General features: G+C 45.1%; 1 pseudogene; it reads left to right on the top strand.

Annotated features, from left to right (window-relative positions):
- Positions 1 to 23,394: 23,394 nt before the first annotated feature.
- LOC135519769 (inward rectifier potassium channel 2-like) overlaps positions 23,395 to 23,609 on the top strand; it is a 6,041-nt pseudogene continuing 5,826 nt past the window's right edge.

Here is a 23,609-nt window from a genome sequence, read left to right as displayed (position 1 = left end):
ATACTACGTTTCACACTCTCTACTCTGTCTCATTCTATATACTACGGTTCACCCCCTCTACTCTGTCTCATTCTATATACTACGGTTCAACCCCTCCTCTCTCTGTCTCATTCTATATACTGCGGTTCACCCCCTCTACTCTGTCTCATTCTATATACTACGGTTCACCCCCTTTTCTCTGTCTCATTGTATGTACTATGGTTCACCCCCTCTACTCTGTCTCATTCTATATACTACGGTTCACCCCCTTTTCTCTGTCTCATTCTATATACTATGGTTCACCCCCTCTACTCTGTCTCATTCTATATACTACGGTTCACACCCTCCTCTCTCTGTCTCATTCTATATACTACGGTTCACCCCCTCTACTCTGTCTCATTCTATATACTACGGTTCACACCCTCCTCTCTCTGTCTCATTCTATATACTACGTTTCACACTCTCTACTCTGTCTCATTCTATATACTACGGTTCACCCCCTCCTCTCTCTGTCTCATTCTATATACTGCGGTTCACCCCCCCTCTCTCCTTCTCATTCTATATACTAAGGTTAACCCCCTCCTCTCTCTATCTCATTCCATATACTACGGTTCACCCCCTCTTCTCTCTGTCTCATTCTATATACTACGGTTCACCCCCTCCTCTCTCTGTCTCATTCTATATACTGCGGTTCACCCCCCCTCTCTCTGTCTCATTCTATATACTAAGGTTAACCCCCTCCTCTCTCTATCTCATTCCATATACTACGGTTCACCCCCTCTTCTCTCTGTCTCATTCTATATACTACGGTTCACCCCCTCTTCTCTCTGTCTCATTCTATATAGTACGGTTCACCCACTCAACTCTGTCTCATTCTATATACTACGGTTCACCCCCTCCTCTCTCTGTCTCATTCTATATACTACGGTTCACCCTCTCTACTCTGTCTCATTCTATATACTACGTTTCACACTCTCTACTCTGTCTCATTCTATATACTACGGTTCACCCCCTCTACTCTGTCTCATTCTATATACTACGGTTCACCCCCTTTTCTCTGTCTCATTCTATATACTATGGTTCACCCCCTCTACTCTGTCTCATTCTATATACTACGGTTCACACCCTCCTCTCTCTGTCTCATTCTATATACTACGTTTCACACTCTCTACTCTGTCTCATTCTATATACTACGGTTCACCCCCTCCTCTCTCTGTCTCATTCTATATACTACGGTTCACCCCCTCTTCTCTCTGTCTCATTCTATATACTACGGTTCACCCCCTCCTCTCTCTGTCTCATTCTATATACTGCGGTTCACCCCCTCTCTCTGTCTCATTCTATATACTACGGTTCACCCCCTCTACTCCTTCTCATTCTATATACTAAGGTTAACCCCTCCTCTCTCTATCTCATTCCATATACTACGGTTCACCCCCTCTTCTCTCTGTCTCATTCTATATACTACGGTTCACCCCCTCCTCTCTCTGTCTCATTCTATATACTACGGTTCACCCCCTCTTCTCTCAGTCTCATTCTATATACTACGGTTCACCCCCTCCTCTCAGTCTCATTCTATATACTACGGTGCACCCCCTCTACTCTGTCTCATTCTATATACTACGGTTAACCCCTTCTACTCTGTCTCATTCTATATACTACGGTTCACCCCCTCCTCTCTCTGTCTCATTCTATGTACTACGGTTCACCCCCTACTCTCTGTCTCATTCTATATACTACGGTGCACCCCCTCTACTCTGTCTCATTCAATATACTACGGTTCACCCCCTCTACTCTGTCTCATTCAATATACTACGGTTCACCCCCTCTACTCTGTCTCATTCTATATACTACGGTTCACCCCCTCCTCTCCTCTGTCTCATTCTATATACTACGGTTCACCCCCTCTACTCTGTCTCATTCTATATACTACGGTTCACCCCCTCTTCTCTCTGTCTCATTCTATATACTACGGTTCACCCCCTCCTCTTTTCTGTCTCATTCTATATACTACGGTTCACCCCCTCTTCTCTGTCTCATTCTATATACTACGGTTCACCCCCTCCTCTCTCTGTCTCATTCTATATACTACGGTTCACCTCCTCCTCTCTCTGTCTCATTCTATATACTACGGTTCACCCACTCCTCTCTCTGTCTCATTCTATATACTACGGTTCACCCCCTCCTCTCTCTGTCTCATTCTATATACTATGGTTCACCCCCTCCTCTCTCTGTCTCATTCTATATACTACGGTTCAACCCCTCAACTCTGTCTCATTCTATAGACTACGGTTAACCCCCTCCTCTCTCTGTCTCATTCTATATACTACGGCTCATCCCCTCCTCTCTCTGTCTCATTCTATATACTACGGTTCACCCCCTCTTCTCTGTCTCATTCTATATACTACGGTTCACCCCCTCCTCTCTCTGTCTCATTCTATATACTACGGTTCACCCTCTCTACTCTGTCTCATTCTATATACTACGTTTCACACTCTCTACTCTGTCTCATTCTATATACTACGGTTCACCCCCTCTACTCTGTCTCATTCTATATACTACGGTTCAACCCCTCCTCTCTCTGTCTCATTCTATATACTACGGTTCACCCCCTCTACTCTGTCTCATTCTATATACTACGGTTCAACCCCTCCTCTCTCTGTCTCATTCTATATACTACGGTTCACCCCCTTTTCTCTGTCTCGTTCTATATACTATGGTTCACCCCCTCTACTCTGTCTCATTCTATATACTACGGTTCACACCCTCCTCTCTCTGTCTCATTCTATATACTACGGTTCACCCCCTCTACTCTGTCTCATTCTATATACTACGGTTCACACCCTCCTCTCTCTGTCTCATTCTATATACTACGTTTCACACTCTCTACTCTGTCTCATTCTATATACTACGGTTCACACCCTCCTCTCTCTGTCTCATTCTATATACTGCGGTTCACCCCCTCTCTCCTTCTCATTCTATATACTAAGGTTAACCCCCTCCTCTCTCTATCTCATTCCATATACTACGGTTCACCCCCTCTTCTCTCTGTCTCATTCTATATACTACGGTTCACCCCCTCCTCTCTCTGTCTCATTCTATATACTGCGGTTCACCCCCCCTCTCTCTGTCTCATTCTATATACTACGGTTCACCCCCTCCTCTCTCTGTCTCATTCTATATACTACGGTTCACCCCCTCCTCTCTCTGTCTCATTCTATATACTGCGGTTCACCCCCCCCTCTCTCCTTCTCATTCTATATACTAAGGTTAACCCCCTCCTCTCTCTATCTCATTCCATATACTACGGTTCACCCCCTCTTCTCTCTGTCTCATTCTATATACTACGGTTCACCCCCTCTTCTCTCTGTCTCATTCTATATAGTACGGTTCACCCACTCAACTCTGTCTCATTCTATATACTACGGTTCACCCCCTCCTCTCTCTGTCTCATTCTATATACTACGGTTCACCCTCTCTACTCTGTCTCATTCTATATACTACGTTTCACACTCTCTACTCTGTCTCATTCTATATACTACGGTTCACCCCCTCTACTCTGTCTCATTCTATATACTACGGTTCACCCCCTTTTCTCTGTCTCATTCTATATACTATGGTTCACCCCTCTACTCTGTCTCATTCTATATACTACGGTTCACACCCTCCTCTCTCTGTCTCATTCTATATACTACGTTTCACACTCTCTACTCTGTCTCATTCTATATACTACGGTTCACCCCCTCCTCTCTCTGTCTCATTCTATATACTACGGTTCACCCCTCTTCTCTCTGTCTCATTCTATATACTACGGTTCACCCCCTCCTCTCTCTGTCTCATTCTATATACTGCGGTTCACCCCCCTCTCTGTCTCATTCTATATACTACGGTTCACCCCCTCTACTCCTTCTCATTCTATATACTAAGGTTAACCCCCTCCTCTCTCTGTCTCATTCTATATACTACGGTTCACCGCCTCCTCTCTCTGTCTCATTCTATATACTACGGTTCACCCCCTCTTCTCTCTGTCTCATTCTTTATACTACGGTTCACCCCCTCCACTCAGTCTCATTCTATATACTACGGTGCACCCCCTCTACTCTGTCTCATTCTATATACTACGGTTCACCCCCTCTACTCTGTCTCATTCTATATACTACGGTTCACCCCCTCCTCTCCTCTGTCTCATTCTATATACTACGGTTCACCCCCTCTACTCTGTCTCATTCTATATACTACGGTTCACCCCCTCTTCTCTCTGTCTCATTCTATATACTACGGTTCACCCCTCCTCTTTTCTGTCTCATTCTATATACTACGGTTCACCCCCTCTTCTCTGTCTCATTCTATATACTACGGTTCACCCCCTCCTCTCTCTGTCTCATTCTATATACTACGGTTCACCCCCTCCTCTCTCTGTCTCATTCTATATACTATGGTTCACCCCCTCCTCTCTCTGTCTCATTCTATATACTACGGTTCAACCCCTCAACTCTGTCTCATTCTATAGACTACGGTTAACCCCCTCCTCTCTCTGTCTCATTCTATATACTACGGCTCATCCCCTCCTCTCTCTGTCTCATTCTATATACTACGGTTCACCCCCTCTTCTCTCTGTCTCATTCTATATACTACGGTTCACCCCCTCCTCTCTCTGTCTCATTCTATATACTACGGTTCACCCTCTCTACTCTGTCTCATTCTATATACTACGTTTCACACTCTCTACTCTGTCTCATTCTATATACTACGGTTCACCCCCTCTACTCTGTCTCATTCTATATACTACGGTTCAACCCCTCCTCTCTCTGTCTCATTCTATATACTACGGTTCACCCCCTCTACTCTGTCTCATTCTATATACTACGGTTCAACCCCTCCTCTCTCTGTCTCATTCTATATACTACGGTTCACCCCCTTTTCTCTGTCTCATTCTATATACTATGGTTCACCCCCTCTACTCTGTCTCATTCTATATACTACGGTTCACACCCTCCTCTCTCTGTCTCATTCTATATACTACGGTTCACCCCCTCTACTCTGTCTCATTCTATATACTACGGTTCACACCCTCCTCTCTCTGTCTCATTCTATATACTGCCTTTCACACTCTCTACTCTGTCTCATTCTATATACTACGGTTCACACCCTCCTCTCTCTGTCTCATTCTATATACTGCGGTTCACCCCCCCTCTCTCCTTCTCATTCTATATACTAAGGTTAACCCCCTCCTCTCTCTATCTCATTCCATATACTACGGTTCACCCCCTCTTCTCTCTGTCTCATTCTATATACTACGGTTCACCCCCTCCTCTCTCTGTCTCATTCTATATACTGCGGTTCACCCCCCCTCTCTCTGTCTCATTCTATATACTACGGTTCACCCCCTCCTCTCTCTGTCTCATTCTATATACTACGGTTCACCCCCTCCTCTCTCTGTATCATTCTATATAATACGGTTCACCCCCTCCTCTCTCTGTCTCATTCTATATACTGCGGTTCACCCCCTCTCTCCTTCTCATTCTATATACTACGGTTCACCCCCTCCTCTCTCTGTCTCATTCTATATACTACGGTTCACCCCCTCCTCTCTCTATCTCATTCCATATACTACGGTTCACCCCCTCTTCTCTCTGTCTCATTCTGTATACTACGGTTCACCCCCTCTTCTCTCTGTCTCATTCTATATAGTACGGTTCACCCACTCAACTCTGTCTCATTCTATATACTACGGTTCACCCCCTCCTCTCTCTGTCTCATTCTATATACTACGGTTCACCCTCTCTACTCTGTCTCATTCTATATACTACGTTTCACACTCTCTACTCTGTCTCATTCTATATACTACGGTTCACCCCCTCTACTCTGTCTCATTCTATATACTACGGTTCACCCCCTTTTCTCTGTCTCATTCTATATACTATGGTTCACCCCCTCTACTCTGTCTCATTCTATATACTACGGTTCACACCCTCCTCTCTGTCTCATTCTATATACTACGTTTCACACTCTCTACTCTGTCTCATTCTATATACTACGGTTCACCCCCTCCTCTCTCTGTCTCATTCTATATACTACGGTTCACCCCCTCTTCTCTCTGTCTCATTCTATATACTACGGTTCACCCCCTCCTCTCTCTGTCTCATTCTATATACTGCGGTTCACCCCCCTCTCTCTGTCTCATTCTATATACTACGGTTCACCCCCTCTACTCCTTCTCATTCTATATACTAAGGTTAACCCCCCTCCTCTCTGTCTCATTCTATATACTACGGTTCACCCCCTCCTCTCTCTGTCTCATTCTATATACTACGGTTCACCCCCTCTTCTCTCTGTCTCATTCTATATACCACGGTTCACCCCCTCCACTCAGTCTCATTCTATATACTACGGTGCACCCCCTCTACTCTGTCTCATTCTATATACTACGGTTAACCCCCTCTACTCTGTCTCATTCGATATACTACGGTTCACCCCCTCCTCTCTCTGTCTCATTCTATGTACTACGGTTCACCCCCTACTCTCTGTCTCATTCTATATACTACGGTGCACCCCCTCTACTCTGTCTCATTCAATATACTACGGTTCACCCCCTCTACTCTGTCTCATTCTATATACTACGGTTCACCCCCTCCTCTCCTCTGTCTCATTCTATATACTACGGTTCACCCCCTCTACTCTGTCTCATTCTATATACTACGGTTCACCCCCTCTTCTCTCTGTCTCATTCTATATACTACGGTTCATCCCCTCCTCTTTTCTGTCTCATTCTATATACTACGGTTCACCCCCTCTTCTCTGTCTCATTCTATATACTACGGTTCACCCCCTCCTCTCTCTGTCTCATTCTATATACTACGGTTCACCTCCTCCTCTCTCTGTCTCATTCTATATACTTCGGTTCACCCCCTCCTCTCTCTGTCTCATTCTATATACTACGGTTCACCCCCTCCTCTCTCTGTCTCATTCTATATACTATGGTTCACCCCCTCCTCTCTCTGTCTCATTCTATATACTACGGTTCAACCCCTCAACTCTGTCTCATTCTATAGACTACGGTTAACCCCCTCCTCTCTCTGTCTCATTCTATATACTACGGCTCATCCCCTCCTCTCTCTGTCTCATTCTATATACTACGGTTCACCCCCTCTTCTCTGTCTCATTCTATATACTACGGTTCACCCCCTCCTCTCTCTGTCTCATTCTATATACTACGGTTCACCCTCTCTACTCTGTCTCATTCTATATACTACGTTTCACACTCTCTACTCTGTCTCATTCTATATACTACGGTTCACCCCCTCTACTCCGTCTCATTCTATATACTACGGTTCAACCCCTCCTCTCTCTGTCTCATTCTATATACTGCGGTTCACCCCCTCTACTCTGTCTCATTCTATATACTACGGTTCACCCCCTTTTCTCTGTCTCATTCTATGTACTATGGTTCACCCCCTCTACTCTGTCTCATTCTATATACTACGGTTCACCCCCTTTTCTCTGTCTCATTCTATATACTATGGTTCACCCCTCTACTCTGTCTCATTCTATATACTACGGTTCACACCCTCCTCTCTCTGTCTCATTCTATATACTACGGTTCACCCCCTCTACTCTGTCTCATTCTATATACTACGGTTCACACCCTCCTCTCTGTCTCATTCTATATACTACGTTTCACACTCTCTACTCTGTCTCATTCTATATACTACGGTTCACCCCCTCCTCTCTCTGTCTCATTCTATATACTACGGTTCACCCCCTCTTCTCTCTGTCTCATTCTATATACTACGGTTCACCCCCTCCTCTCTCTGTCTCATTCTATATACTGCGGTTCACCCCCTCTCTCTGTCTCATTCTATATACTACGGTTCACCCCCTCTACTCCTTGTCATTCTATATACTAAGGTTAACCCCCTCCTCTCTCTATCTCATTCCATATACTACGGTTCACCCCCTCTTCTCTCTGTCTCATTCTATATACTACGGTTCACCCCCTCCTCTCTCTGTCTCATTCTATATACTACGGTTCACACCCTCCTCTACTATGTCTCATTCTATATACTACGGTTCACCCCCTCTACTCTGTCTCATTCTATATACTACGGTTCACCCCTCTCTACTCTGTCTCATTCTATATATTACGGTTCACCTCCTCCTCTCTCTGTCTCATTCTATATACTAAGGTTAACCCCCTCCTCTCTCTATCTCATTCCATATACTACGGTTCACCCCCTCTTCTCCCTGTCTCATTCTATATACTACGGTTCACCCCCTCTTCTCTCTGTCTCATTCTATATACTACGGTTCACCCACTCAACTCTGTCTCATTCTATATACTACGGTTCACCCCCTCCTCTCTCTGTCTCATTCTATATACTACGGTTCACCCTCTCTACTCTGTCTCATTCTATATACTACGTTTCACACTCTCTACTCTGTCTCATTCTATATACTACGGTTCACCCCCTCTACTCTGTCTCATTCTATATACTACGGTTCAACCCCTCCTCTCTCTGTCTCATTCTATATACTGCGGTTCACCCCCTCTACTCTGTCTCATTCTATATACTACGGTTCACCCCCTTTTCTCTGTCTCATTCTATGTACTATGGTTCACCCCTCTACTCTGTCTCATTCTATATACTACGGTTCACCCCCTCCTCTCTCTGTCTCATTCTATATACTGCGGTTCACCCCCCCTCTCTCTGTCTCATTCTATATACTACAGGTTCACCCCCTCTACTCCTTCTCATTCTATATACTAAGGTTAACCCCCTCCTCTCTCTATCTCATTCCATATACTACGGTTCACCCCCTCTTCTCTCTGTCTCATTCTATATACTACGGTTCACCCCCTCCTCTCTCTGTCTCATTCTATATACTATGGTTAACCCCCTCCTCTCTCTGTCTCATTCTATATACTACGGTTCACCCCCTCTTCTCTCTGTCTCATTCTATATACTACGGTTCACCCCCTCTACTCTGTCTCATTCTATATACTACGGTTCACCCCCTCCTCTCCTCTGTCTCATTCTATATACTACGGTTAACCCCCTTTTCTCTGTCTCATTCTATGTACTATGTTTCACCCCCTCCTCTCTCTGTCTCATTCCATATACTACGGTTCACCCTCTCTACTCTGTCTCATTCTATATACTACGTTTCACACTCTCTACTCTGTCTCATTCTATATACTACGGTTCACCCCCTCTACTCTGTCTCATTCTATATACTACGGTTCAACCCCTCCTCTCTCTGTCTCATTCTATATACTGCGGTTCACCCCCTCTACTCTGTCTCATTCTATATACTACGGTTCACCCCTTTTTCTCTGTCTCATTCTATGTACTATGGTTCACCCCTCTACTCTGTCTCATTCTATATACTACGGTTCACCCCCTCCTCTCTCTGTCTCATTCTATATACTGCGGTTCACCCCCCTCTCTCTGTCTCATTCTATATACTACGGTTCACCCCCTCTACTCCTTCTCATTCTATATACTAAGGTTAACCCCCTCCTCTCTCTATCTCATTCCATATACTACGGTTCACCCCCTCTTCTCTCTGTCTCATTCTATATACTACGGTTCACCCCCTCCTCTCTCTGTCTCATTCTATATACTATGGTTCACCCCCTCCTCTCTCTGTCTCATTCTATATACTACGGTTCACCCCCTCTTCTCTCTGTCTCATTCTATATACTACGGTTCACCCCCTCCTCTCAGTCTCATTCTATATACTACGGTGCACCCCCTCTACTCTGTCTCATTCTATATACTACGGTTAACCCCCTCTACTCTGTCTCATTCTAAATACTACGGTTCACCCCCTCCTCTCTCTGTCTCATTCTATGTACTACGGTTCACCCCCTACTCTCTGTCTCATTCTATATACTACGGTGCACCCCCTCTACTCTGTCTCATTCAATATACTACGGTTCACCCCCTCTACTCTGTCTCATTCTATATACTACGGTTCACCCCCTCCTCTCCTCTGTCTCATTCTATATACTACGGTTCACCCCCTCTACTCTGTCTCATTCTATATACTACGGTTCACCCCCTCTTCTCTCTGTCTCATTCTATATACTACGGTTCACCCCCTCCTCTTTTCTGTCTCATTCTATATACTACGGTTCACCCCCTCCTCTCTCTGTCTCATTCTATATACTATGGTTCACCTCCTCCTCTCTCTGTCTCATTCTATATACTACGGTTCACCCCCTCCTCTCTCTGTCTCATTCTATATACTACGGTTCACCCCCTCCTCTCTCTGTCTCATTCTATATACTATGGTTCACCCCCTCCTCTCTCTGTCTCATTCTATATACTACGGTTCAACCCCTCAACTCTGTCTCATTCTATAGACTACGGTTAACCCCCTCCTCTCTCTGTCTCATTCTATATACTACGGCTCATCCCCTCCTCTCTCTGTCTCATTCTATATACTACGGTTCACCCCCTCTTCTCTGTCTCATTCTATATACTACGGTTCACCCCCTCCTCTCTCTGTCTCATTCTATATACTACGGTTCACCCTCTCTACTCTGTCTCATTCTATATACTACGTTTCACACTCTCTACTCTGTCTCATTCTATATACTACGGTTCACCCCCTCTACTCTGTCTCATTCTATATACTACGGTTCAACCCCTAATCTCTCTGTCTCATTCTATATACTGCGGTTCACCCCCTCTACTCTGTCTCATTCTATATACTACGGTTCACCCCTTTTCTCTGTCTCATTCTATGTACTATGGTTCACCCCCTCTACTCTGTCTCATTCTATATACTACGGTTCACCCCCTTTTCTCTGTCTCATTCTATATACTATGGTTCACCCCCTCTACTCTGTCTCATTCTATATACTACGGTTCACACCCTCCTCTCTCTGTCTCATTCTATATACTACGGTTCACCCCTCTACTCTGTCTCATTCTATATACTACGGTTCACACCCTCCTCTCTCTGTCTCATTCTATATACTACGTTTCACACTCTCTACTCTGTCTCATTCTATATACTACGGTTCACCCCCCCTCTCTCTGTCTCATTCTATATACTACGGTTCACCCCTCTTCTCTCTGTCTCATTCTATATACTACGGTTCACCCTCCTCTCTCTGTCTCATTCTATATACTGCGGTTCACCCCCCTCTCTCTGTCTCATTCTATATACTACGGTTCACCCCCTCTACTCCTTCTCATTCTATATACTAAGGTTAACCCCCTCCTCTCTCTATCTCATTCCATATACTACGGTTCACCCCCTCTTGTCTCTGTCTCATTCTATATACTACGGTTCACCCACTCAACTCTGTCTCATTCTATATACTACGGTTCACCCCCTCTTCTCTCTGTCTCATTCTATATACTACGGTTCACCCACTCAACTCTGTCCAATTCTATATACTACGGTTCACCCCCTCCTCTCTCTGTCTCATTCTATATACTACGGTTCACCCTCTCTACTCTGTCTCATTCTATATACTACGTTTCACACTCTCTACTCTGTCTCATTCTATATACTACGGTTCACCCCCTCTACTCTCTCTCATTCTATATACTACGGTTCAACCCCTCCTCTCTCTGTCTCATTCTATATACTGCGGTTCACCCCCTCTCTCTGTCTCATTCTATATACTACGGTTCACCCCCTCTACTCCTTCTCATTCTATAGACTACGGTTAACCCCCTCCTCTCTCTGTCTCATTCTATATACTACGGCTCATCCCCTCCTCTCTCTGTCTCATTCTATATACTACGGTTCACCCCCTCTTCTCTGTCTCATTCTATATACTACGGTTCACCCCCTCCTCTCTCTGTCTCATTCTATATACTACGGTTCACCCTCTCTACTCTGTCTCATTCTATATACTACGTTTCACACTCTCTACTCTGTCTCATTCTATATACTACGGTTCACCCCCTCTACTCTGTCTCATTCTATATACTACGGTTCAACCCCTAATCTCTCTGTCTCATTCTATATACTGCGGTTCACCCCCTCTACTCTGTCTCATTCTATATACTACGGTTCACCCCCTTTTCTCTGTCTCATTCTATGTACTATGGTTCACCCCCTCTACTCTGTCTCATTCTATATACTACGGTTCACCCCCTTTTCTCTGTCTCATTCTATATACTATGGTTCACCCCCTCTACTCTGTCTCATTCTATATACTACGGTTCACACCCTCCTCTCTGTCTCATTCTATATACTACGGTTCACCCCCTCTACTCTGTCTCATTCTATATACTACGGTTCACACCCTCCTCTCTCTGTCTCATTCTATATACTACGTTTCACACTCTCTACTCTGTCTCATTCTATATACTACGGTTCACCCCTCCTCTCTCTGTCTCATTCTATATACTACGGTTCACCCCCTCTTCTCTCTGTCTCATTCTATATACTACGGTTCACCCCCTCCTCTCTCTGTCTCATTCTATATACTGCGGTTCACCCCCTCTCTCTGTCTCATTCTATATACTACGGTTCACCCCCTCTACTCCTTCTCATTCTATATACTAAGGTTAACCCCCTCCTCTCTCTATCTCATTCCATATACTACGGTTCACCCCCTCTTGTCTCTGTCTCATTCTATATACTACGGTTCACCCACTCAACTCTGTCTCATTCTATATACTACGGTTCACCCCTCTTCTCTCTGTCTCATTCTATATACTACGGTTCACCCACTCAACTCTGTCCAATTCTATATACTACGGTTCACCCCCTCCTCTCTCTGTCTCATTCTATATACTACGGTTCACCCTCTCTACTCTGTCTCATTCTATATACTACGTTTCACACTCTCTACTCTGTCTCATTCTATATACTACGGTTCACCCCCTCTACTCTCTCTCATTCTATATACTACGGTTCAACCCTCCTCTCTCTGTCTCATTCTATATACTGCGGTTCACCCCCTCTCTCTGTCTCATTCTATATACTACGGTTCACCCCCTCTACTCCTTCTCATTCTATATACTAAGGTTAACCCCCTCTCCTCTCTCTATCTCATTCCATATACTACGGTTCACCCCCTCTTCTCTCTGTCTCATTCTATATACTACGGTTCACCCCCTCCTCTCTCTGTCTCATTCTATATACTACGGTTCACCCCCTCTTCTCTCTGTCTCATTCTATATACTACGGTTCACCCCCTCCTCTCAGTCTCATTCTATATACTACGGTGCACCCCCTCTACTCTGTCTCATTCTATATACTACGGTTCACCCCTTCTACTATGTCTCATTCTATATACTACGGTTCACCCTCCTCTCCTCTGTCTCATTCTATATACTACGGTTCACCCCCTCTACTCTGTCTCATTCTATATACTACGGTTCACCCCCTCCTCTTTTCTGTCTCATTCTATATACTACGGTTCACCCCCTCTTCTCTCTGTCTCATTCTATATACTACGGTTCACCCCCTCCTCTCAGTCTCATTCTATATACTACGGTGCACCCCCTCTACTCTGTCTCATTCTATATACTACGGTTCACCCCTCTACTATGTCTCATTCTATATACTACGGTTCACCCCCTCCTCTCCTCTGTCTCATTCTATATACTACGGTTCACCCTCTACTCTGTCTCATTCTATATACTACGGTTCACCCCCTCTTCTCTCTGTCTCATTCTATATACTACGGTTCACCCCCTCTACTCTGTCTCATTCTATATACTACGGTTCACCCCCCCCCTCTTCTCTGTCTCATTCTATATACTACGGTTCACTCCCTCTACTCTCTCATTCTATATACTACGGTTCACCCCCTCTTCTCTCTGTCTCATTCTATTTACTACGGTTCACCCCCTCTTCTCTCTGTCTCATTCTATATACTACGGTTCACCCCCTCCTCTCTCTGTCTCATTCTATGTACTACGGTTCACCCCCTACTCTCTGTCTCATTCTATATACTACGGTGCACCCCCTCTACTCTGTCTCATTCAATATACTACGGTTCACCCCCTCTACTCTGTCTCATTCTATATACTACGGTTCACCCCCTCCTCTCCTCTGTCTCATTCTATATACTACGGTTCACCCCCTCTACTCTGTCTCATTCTATATACTACGGTTCACCCCCTCTTCTCTCTGTCTCATTCTATATACTACGGTTCACCCCCTCCTCTTTTCTGTCTCATTCTATATACTACGGTTCACCCCCTCTTCTCTGTCTCATTCTATATACTACGGTTCACCCCCTCCTCTCTCTGTCTCATTCTATATACTATGGTTCACCTCCTCCTCTCTCTGTCTCATTCTATATACTACGGTTCACCCCCTCCTCTCTCTGTCTCATTCTATATACTACGGTTCACCCCCTCCTCTCTCTGTCTCATTCTATAGACTACGGTTAACCCCCTCCTCTCTGTCTCATTCTATATACTACGGCTCATCCCCTCCTCTCTCTGTCTCATTCTATATACTACGGTTCACCCCCTCTACTCTGTCTCATTCTATATACTACGGTTCACCCCCTCTTCTCTCTGTCTCATTCTATATACTACGGTTCACCCCCTCCTCTTTTCTGTCTCATTCTATATACTACGGTTCACCCCCTCTTCTCTGTCTCATTCTATATACTACGGTTCACCCCCTCCTCTCTCTGTCTCATTCTATATACTATGGTTCACCTCCTCCTCTCTCTGTCTCATTCTATATACTATGGTTCACCCCCTCCTCTCTCTGTCTCATTCTATATACTACGGTTCAACCCCTCAACTCTGTCTCATTCTATAGACTACGGTTAACCCCCTCCTCTCTCTGTCTCATTCTATATACTACGGCTCATCCCCTCCTCTCTCTGTCTCATTCTATATACTACGGTTCACCCCCTCTTCTCTGTCTCATTCTATATACTACGGTTCACCCCCTCCTCTCTCTGTCTCATTCTATATACTACGGTTCACCCTCTCTACTCTGTCTCATTCTATATACTACGTTTCACACTCTCTACTCTGTCTCATTCTATATACTACGGTTCACCCCCTCTACTCTGTCTCATTCTATATACTACGGTTCAACCCCTCCTCTCTCTGTCTCATTCTATATACTGTGGTTCACCCCCTCTACTCTGTCTCATTCTATATACTACGGTTCACCCCCTTTTCTCTGTCTCATTCTATGTACTATGGTTCACCCCCTCTACTCTGTCTCATTCTATATACTACGGTTCACCCCCTTTTCTCTGTCTCATTCTATATACTATGGTTCACCCCCTCTACTCTGTCTCATTCTATATACTACGGTTCACACCTCCTCTCTCTGTCTCATTCTATATACTACGGTTCACCCCCTCTACTCTGTCTCATTCTATATACTACGGTTCACACTCCTCTCTCTGTCTCATTCTATATACTACGTTTCACACTCTCTACTCTGTCTCATTCTATATACTACGGTTCACCCCCTCCCTCTCTCTGTCTCATTCTATATACTACGGTTCACCCCTCTTCTCTCTGTCTCATTCTATATACTACGGTTCACCCCCTCCTCTCTCTGTCTCATTCTATATACTGCGGTTCACCCCCCTCTCTCTGTCTCATTCTATATACTACGGTTCACCCCCTCTACTCCTTCTCATTCTATATACTAAGGTTAACCCCCTCCTCTCTCTATCTCATTCCATATACTACGGTTCACCCCCTCTTGTCTCTGTCTCATTCTATATACTACGGTTCACCCACTCAACTCTGTCTCATTCTATATATTACGGTTCACCCCCTCTTCTCTCTGTCTCATTCTATATACTACGGTTCACCCACTCAACTCTGTCCAATTCTATATACTACGGTTCACCCCTCCTCTCTCTGTCTCATTCTATATACTACGGTTCACCCTCTCTACTCTGTCTCATTCTATATACTACGTTTCACACTCTCTACTCTGTCTCATTCTATATACTACGGTTCACCCCCTCTACTCTCTCTCATTCTATATACTACGGTTCAACCCCTCCTCTCTCTGTCTCATTCTATATACTGCGGTTCACCCCCTCTACTCTGTCTCATTCTATATACTACGGTTCACCCCCTTTTCTCTGTCTCATTCTATGTACTATGGTTCACCCCCTCTACTCTGTCTCATTCTATATACTACGGTTCACCCCCTCTTCTCTCTGTCTCATTCTATATACTACGGTTCACCCCCTCCTCTCTCTGTCTCATTCTATATACTGCGGTTCACCCCCCCTCTCTCTGTCTCATTCTATATATTACGGTTCACCCCCTCTACTCCTTCTCATTCTATATACTAAGGTTAACCCCCTCCTCTCTCTATCTCATTCCATATACTACGGTTCACCCCCTCTTCTCTCTGTCTCATTCTATATACTACGGTTCACCCCCTCCTCTCTCTGTCTCATTCTATATACTACGGTTCACCCCCTCTTCTCTCTGTCTCATTCTATATACTACGGTTCACCCCCTCCTCTCAGTCTCATTCTATATACTACGGTGCACCCCCTCTACTCTGTCTCATTCTATATACTACGGTTCACCCCCTCTACTATGTCTCATTCTATATACTACGGTTCACCCCCTCCTCTCCTCTGTCTCATTCTATATACTACGGTTCACCCCCTCTACTCTGTCTCATTCTATATACTACGGTTCACCCCCTCCTCTTTTCTGTCTCATTCTATATACTACGGTTCACCCCCTCTTCTCTCTGTCTCATTCTATATACTACGGTTCACCCCCTCCTCTCAGTCTCATTCTATATACTACGGTGCACCCCCTCTACTCTGTCTCATTCTATATACTACGGTTCACCCCCTCTACTATGTCTCATTCTATATACTACGGTTCACCCCCTCCTCTGCTCTGTCTCATTCTATATACTACGGTTCACCCCCTCTACTCTGTCTCATTCTATATACTACGGTTCACCCCCTCTTCTCTCTGTCTCATTCTATATACTACGGTTCACCCCCTCTACTCTGTCTCATTCTATATACTACGGTTCACCCCCTCCTCTTTTCTGTCTCATTCTATATACTACGGTTCACCCCCTCTTCTCTGTCTCATTCTATATACTACGGTTCACTCCCTCTACTCTCTCATTCTATATACTACGGTTCACCCCCTCTTCTCTCTGTCTCATTCTATTTACTACGGTTCACCCCCTCTTCACTCTGTCTCATTCTATATACTACGGTTCACCCCCTTCTCTCTCTGTCTCATTCTATATACTACACTTCTCCCCCTCTACTCTGTCTCATTCTATATACTACGGTTCACCCCCTCCTCTCTCTGTCTCATTCTATATACTACGCTTCTCCCCCTCTACTCTGTCTCATTCTATATACTACGGTTCACCCCCTCTACTCTCTCATTCAATATACTATGGTTCACCCCCTCCTCTCTGTCTCATTCTATAATAACAACAACGAGGCTATATACAGGGGTCAATGTGCGGGGGTACAGGTTAGAGGTCATTTTTACACGTAGGTTGGGGTGAAGTGACTATCCATTCTATATACTACGGTTCACCCCCTCCTCTCCTCTGTCTCATTCTATATACTACGGTTCACCCCCTCTACTCTGTCTCATTCTATATACTACGGTTCACCCCCTCTTCTCTCTGTCTCATTCTATATACTACGGTTCACCCCCTCCTCTCTCCGTCTCATTCTATATACTGCGGTTCACCCCCCCTCTCTCTGTCTCATTCTATATACTACGGTTCACCCCCTCTACTCCTTCTCATTCTATATACTAAGGTTAACCCCCTCCTCTCTCTATCTCATTCCATATACTACGGTTCACCCCCTCTTCTCTCTGTCTCATTCTATATACTACGGTTCACCCCCTCCTCTCTCTGTCTCATTCTATATACTACGGTTCACCCCCTCTTCTCTCTGTCTCATTCTATATACTACGCTTCTCCCCCTCTACTCTGTCTCATTCTATATACTACGGTTCACCCCCTCTACTCTCTCATTCAATATACTATGGTTCACCCCCTCCTCTCTGTCTCATTCTAAAATAACAACAACGAGGCTATATACAGGGGTCAATGTGCGGGGGTACAGGTTAGAGGTCATTTTTACACGTAGGTTGGGGTGAAGTGACTATCCATAGATAATAAGCTGCAAGTAGCAGCAGTGTAAAAACAAATGGGGTCAGTGTAAATAATCTGGTGGCCATTTGATGAATTGTTCAGCAGTCTTATGGCTTGGGGGTCGAAGCTGTTTAGAAGCCTCTTGGTCCTAGACTTGGCGCTCCGGTACCGCCTGCCGTGCCGTAACAGAGAGGACAGTCTATGACTTGGGGGTAGAAGCTGTTTAGAAGCCTCTTGGTCCTAGACTTGGCGCTCCGGTACCGCCTGCCGTGCCGTAGCAGAGAGGACAGTCTATGACTTGGGGGTAGAAGCTGTTTAGAAGCCTCTTGGTCCTAGACTTGGCGCTCCGGTACCGCCTGCCGTGCCGTAACAGAGAGGACAGTCTATGACTTGGGGGTAGAAGCTGTTTAGAAGCCTCTTGGTCCTAGACTTGGCGCTCCGGTACCGCCTGCCGTGCCGTAACAGAGAGGACAGTCTATGACTTGGGGGTAGAAGCTGTTTAGAAGCCTCTTGGTCCTAGACTTGGCGCTCCGGTACCGCCTGCCGTGCCGTAACAGAGAGGACAGTCTATGACTTGGGGTAGAAGCTGTTTAGAAGCCTCTTGGTCCTAGACTTGGCGCTCCGGTACCGCCTGCCGTGCCGTAACAGAGAGGACAGTCTATGACTTGGGGGTAGAAGCTGTTTAGAAGCCTCTTGGTCCTAGACTTGGCGCTCCGGTACCGCCTGCCGTGCCGTAGCAGAGAGGACAGTCTATGACTTGGGGGTAGAAGCTGTTTAGAAGCCTCTTGGTCCTAGACTTGGCGCTCCGGTACCGCCTGCCGTGCCGTAGCAGAGAGGACAGTCTATGACTTGGGGGTAGAAGCTGTTTAGAAGCCTCTTGGTCCTAGACTTGGCGCTCCGGTACCGCCTGCCGTGCCGTAACAGAGAGAACAGTCTATGACTTGGGGGTAGAAGCTGTTTAGAAGCCTCTTGGTCCTAGACTTGGCGCTCCGGTACCGCCTGCCGTGCCGTAACAGAGAGGACAGTCTATGACTTGGATGACTGGAGTCTCCTCCCTCTTTCTCCTTGTCCTTCTTTTGCAGCATGATTCATCAAATGTTGCCTCGGTAACACATCAGCATTCCTCTGTAGTTGTTTCCATGTGATACATCACCATGTACACTGCAGTGTTGTGATCCATAGCAGCATGGCAGTGGACTATAGCATGACAATGGAATGGCCCCAGGCCCCAGGCCCCAGGCCCCAGGCCCCAGGCTAGTATATGGGATATGTAATTCCCTCGCTGTCTCACAAGTACACGTGTGTGTGTGGTTTGGTTTTGCTATCCTTGTGGGGACCAGAAGTCCTCACAAAGATAGTAATACAAGGAAAATTGGAGACATTCCGCCAGTCCCCTTAGGCTTTTTTAGGCTTAGGGGTTAGAATTAGTGTTAAAGTTAGGTTAGAGTTAGAGTTTGGGTTAGAGTTTGGGTAAGTGTTAAGGTTAGGATTTTGGGGTTAAAGTTAGCGTTAGGGTTAAGGGCTATGGAAAGTAGGATTTGAAATGGGAATCAGTTGTTTGGTCCTTAGAAGGACAGTAAAATAAACATGTGTGTGTGTTTGCAATAACAAGATGTACAGTATTGGGGACCAAATTCACAGCTTATTCACCTGTATGGGTCATAAAATATGACGGTAAAGATATACAGTAAACTATCACAATGGAAGTGGTTCTCTTATTCCACCCCTCTGTTTCTTTTTATTCCAGGTTCCATGACTTTATGGAGACATTTTCATTTGTAATTCCGGAGACATTTCTTCCCATTCTTTCCAAGAAGTGACGCAACATCAACACTCCCAGTAACCTGGACACAGGAATATTTGTTGTGTTACAAGAGCTACGCCAGAGCACCCAGACAGACCAAGTCTCAACAAACAGGTTGCTGATTACATGATGTTCATGGTTTGATTATGGGTTTTCATTGAGCTATTCCAAATGAAGATGAAAACCTTCGAGGGTTAGAGACGGTGAGTCCATCCTGCCCTTCTGCTCTTTACCACATTACTGTCTCAGAATGTCCACAAGACCTCCCTGCTTACATCATCAGAGCATCTGTTTTCACACAGGAGATCTGAAGTCATGGTTTTATCTCTGTTTATGCTGATTGTTGGTTGGTTTCATCTGTATTGTCATGTTATTACCAGGTTGGCAAGGACACAGGAGAGGCGTCATGGGAGGAACAAAACAGGAGAAGAAACCAGACGGGATAAGAAATGTGACGACTGACTGAGCAAAAGAAGAAAACGTCAGAGAAAGAAGGAAAGAGAGAAGGATTGTGTGTTCTCTACTTTCTCAGAAGTGCAGCCCCTAAATGCCTGTTACTATGCCTGAGAGAGGGAGGGCAGCAGACCAGTCAAAATGAACCCCTACGTCACCTCTCACTTTAGGAGGGATCTCTTTCCCCACTTCCACTTGTTGTAGAGGCTTCTCTTCTCCCCTTTCTTACTGTCTCTCTGTAAACATAGGACAGTAGGTAACACCTGTCTCTGTGTAAACATAGGACAGTAGGTAACATCTGTCTCTGTGTAAACATAGGACAGTAGGTAACACCTGTCTCTGTGTAAACATAGGATAGTAGGTAACATCTGTCTCTGTGTAAACCTAGGACAGTAGGTAACACCTGTCTCTGTGTAAACATAGGACAGTAGGTAACATCTGTCTCTGTGTAAACATAGGACAGTAGGTAACATCTGGCTCTGTGTAAACATAGGACAGTAGGTAACATCTGGCTCTGTGTAATCATAGGACAGTAGGTAACATCTGTCTCTGTGTAAACCTAGGACAGTAGGTAACATCTGTCTCTGTGTAAACCTAGGACACTAGGTAACATCTGTCTCTGTGAAAACCTAGGACAGTAGGTAACATCTGTCTCTGTGTAAACCTAGGACACTAGGTAACATCTGTCTCTGTGTAAACCTAGGACAGTAGGTAACATCTGTCTCTGTGTAAACCTAGGACACTAGGTAACACCTGTCTCTGTGTAAACCTTGGACACCAGGTAACATCTGTCTCTGTGTAAACCTTGGACACCAGGTAACGACTGTCTCCTGTGTTGTGCCTTTGTTGCTCTTAGTCAGGGTGTCCTCAGTGATCTGGTCAAGGTGTTACACTGTAAACTGTCCTCCGGGAGCTGGTGAAGGGTTGAACTATTCCTCAGGAACTTAGTAACATGTTTAGCTTGGTCACTGGGGGTCAAAGACTTGCCAGCGTTCGAAACCCACAGTCCACTGGAAATGTATACGGAAGGTAAAGTCTAATATCGCAACCAAACATTTTTTTATGTCATTTGGATTTGCCCTGAATCAAACCTTTTGAGTTTTCTTTGTTTTTTTTATCCCTAAGGGATTTGGCATGCAACAAACTAAAACAATCTCCCTTCCCAGAATATTACCTTTGTTTGCCTCAGTGGGTCGTTGTTTTTACCCAGTTTTCCTTGCACGTCCTCTGCACATTATTGCCACATTTTTCCAAAGGAATTAGACTGGAAGCTTTTCTGAAATGGATAAACATGTGTGTTCTCTGTCAAGCAGGGGTGTTGAGTGTGACACTTGAACCAAGAGGAGAGAACTAAAACCAACCAGTTTGGAGAAAACAAGGACACGGCACCTCCCGTCCCAGGAATGGACAGGATTTGACCTCTGAAATAACCTTTGAGCTCTGAGTTTTCGTTGAGGTCATCCACGGGTGTATGCCCTGTGTGCCTGTTACCCCTCCCCTCTTTCCCCACAACCGGCCAATAGGATTCTGCTCCTCCTACACATTCACTTTGACTCTATAATAGGTGTTGTATAGAATTAATCCTGGTATCATATGTATAGGATGGTACACAACAATAGGTACACAGAAAGTACACACAATTGTACATGCCTTGGCGTTCTAGTCAAGTAATTTCATTCTCTCTCCTTTTATTTATTGTCTTTCTCCCTCTCTTTCCCTCACTCCCTCTGTTATAGAGAATTCTCCCATGCAGTTGTAGTGGAGAGTAAGTCTCCTTATTGTTGTATACATTTTTACAACACTGAGTTAATACGATGTAGCTGATCTGGTCAGTAGTCAGTCTGTGCAGTTTGTTCTGTACTGAATTGCCTTTAGGAGAAACACAGAGACTCTCAGGAATAGGATATCCAGCAGTCACCTGAGAGAGCCGCAAACATATTTCAAATGTCTCTAAAAGTCTGCTTTTGTTGTGCCAAGAACTCACCACTGACATTTGAGGACTTTTGTGGCTTGGAAAAGATACTAGAACTGCTGGTCACAGTCTCCCACTTGTGAGAGACACTGAGTGAGTATTATTTACACAGTGCATGGCTACTGTAGCTCATAAATGTGTTCCAAGGCCCTGTAGCAAAGGAAACATAGATATCAAAGGGTGGAGGAACATATTCTGACTGATAGGAAGTGAATGTATTGAAATTGTGTACCATTATCTGAATCAATAGTCTAAGGAGTTCCTCCTCTGTTTCAATCTGCCTTGTGTATTTTCCATGACCAAACCACTGGGAAGTGAAGATCATGGAACGTAAGAAACAGCATGCTATTCTTTTCTCTGCTGGTTGCATGTTAGATACGTGTTAGAAACGTAGACACCGTTTGACTGTACTGTACTGTGGATCTACCCCTGGACTCTGTATTGTCATATTGCACTTTAGTGAATGTGGGGAGTATATATCCTCCTTACTACTACCCCATTGTATCCCCAGCTCTCATCCTTTCAAGCTTCTCAGTTCCTGTAGCCTGATCAATGTGTTTCCCTTGTGCTGTTTCAAACTGTCAGCAAAACTCCTGCTTCCTCGTAAGATGGCCACAGACTATGGGTCCCTCCTGTTGATACCCTGGACACGTGCGTAACCTCCCTCTTCAGCCCAAAGGAGTGTAAGTACGACAGGGACTATACAGTATTACTGCGAGACTGTCTATCTGCTGCTGCGGAATACGTTTCTGACCAGAGGAGTATATACAGCAACAACTTGACCACTGAGTTTCGTTCAAGAGAATGGAAGGAAGACTGTGAATCAGGACACTGTAGAGCTGTGAGTAACCCTGACTGTTAATAAAAAGTTAGTGGAACAATGATCAGGGAAGTGAGGGAAGTCATCTACTGCTGGATACAGTTTTTCCTCGTGGATTTACCTTTACCACATCAGATGGATTACTTTTCACCATAGAAACAGTGGAACTGGAAAGAAGTACAGAACACCAGGATCTTATCAATACCTAGGTGGTCATAAACTCACAAGCACATAGGAGTTGAGACGACAGCTTCATCAGCGTAAGACATTGTATTTAGCACCATGGGAGCGGCGCGTGTGAAGCGACGTTTCAGTGCGGTGGTTGACGGGCTGGTAGACGAGGAGGAAGTCATTAAGCTGGCTCTGAGTGTTGCTGACACGGCCAGGGTGGGGGAGCACGGGAGGCTCAGGGAGCCCCACCAGTCTCTCTCCCACACACAACCGAAATGGCAAAGCACTCCCCCTGCAGGGCAACGGCAGCAATGCACGGAGGCCCA

This window comes from Oncorhynchus masou, chromosome 29 (assembly GCF_036934945.1).
Source record: "Oncorhynchus masou masou isolate Uvic2021 chromosome 29, UVic_Omas_1.1, whole genome shotgun sequence".
NCBI classification, from domain to species: Eukaryota; Metazoa; Chordata; class Actinopteri; order Salmoniformes; family Salmonidae; genus Oncorhynchus; species Oncorhynchus masou.
This window is presented reverse-complemented; position numbering and strand designations above follow the sequence as displayed.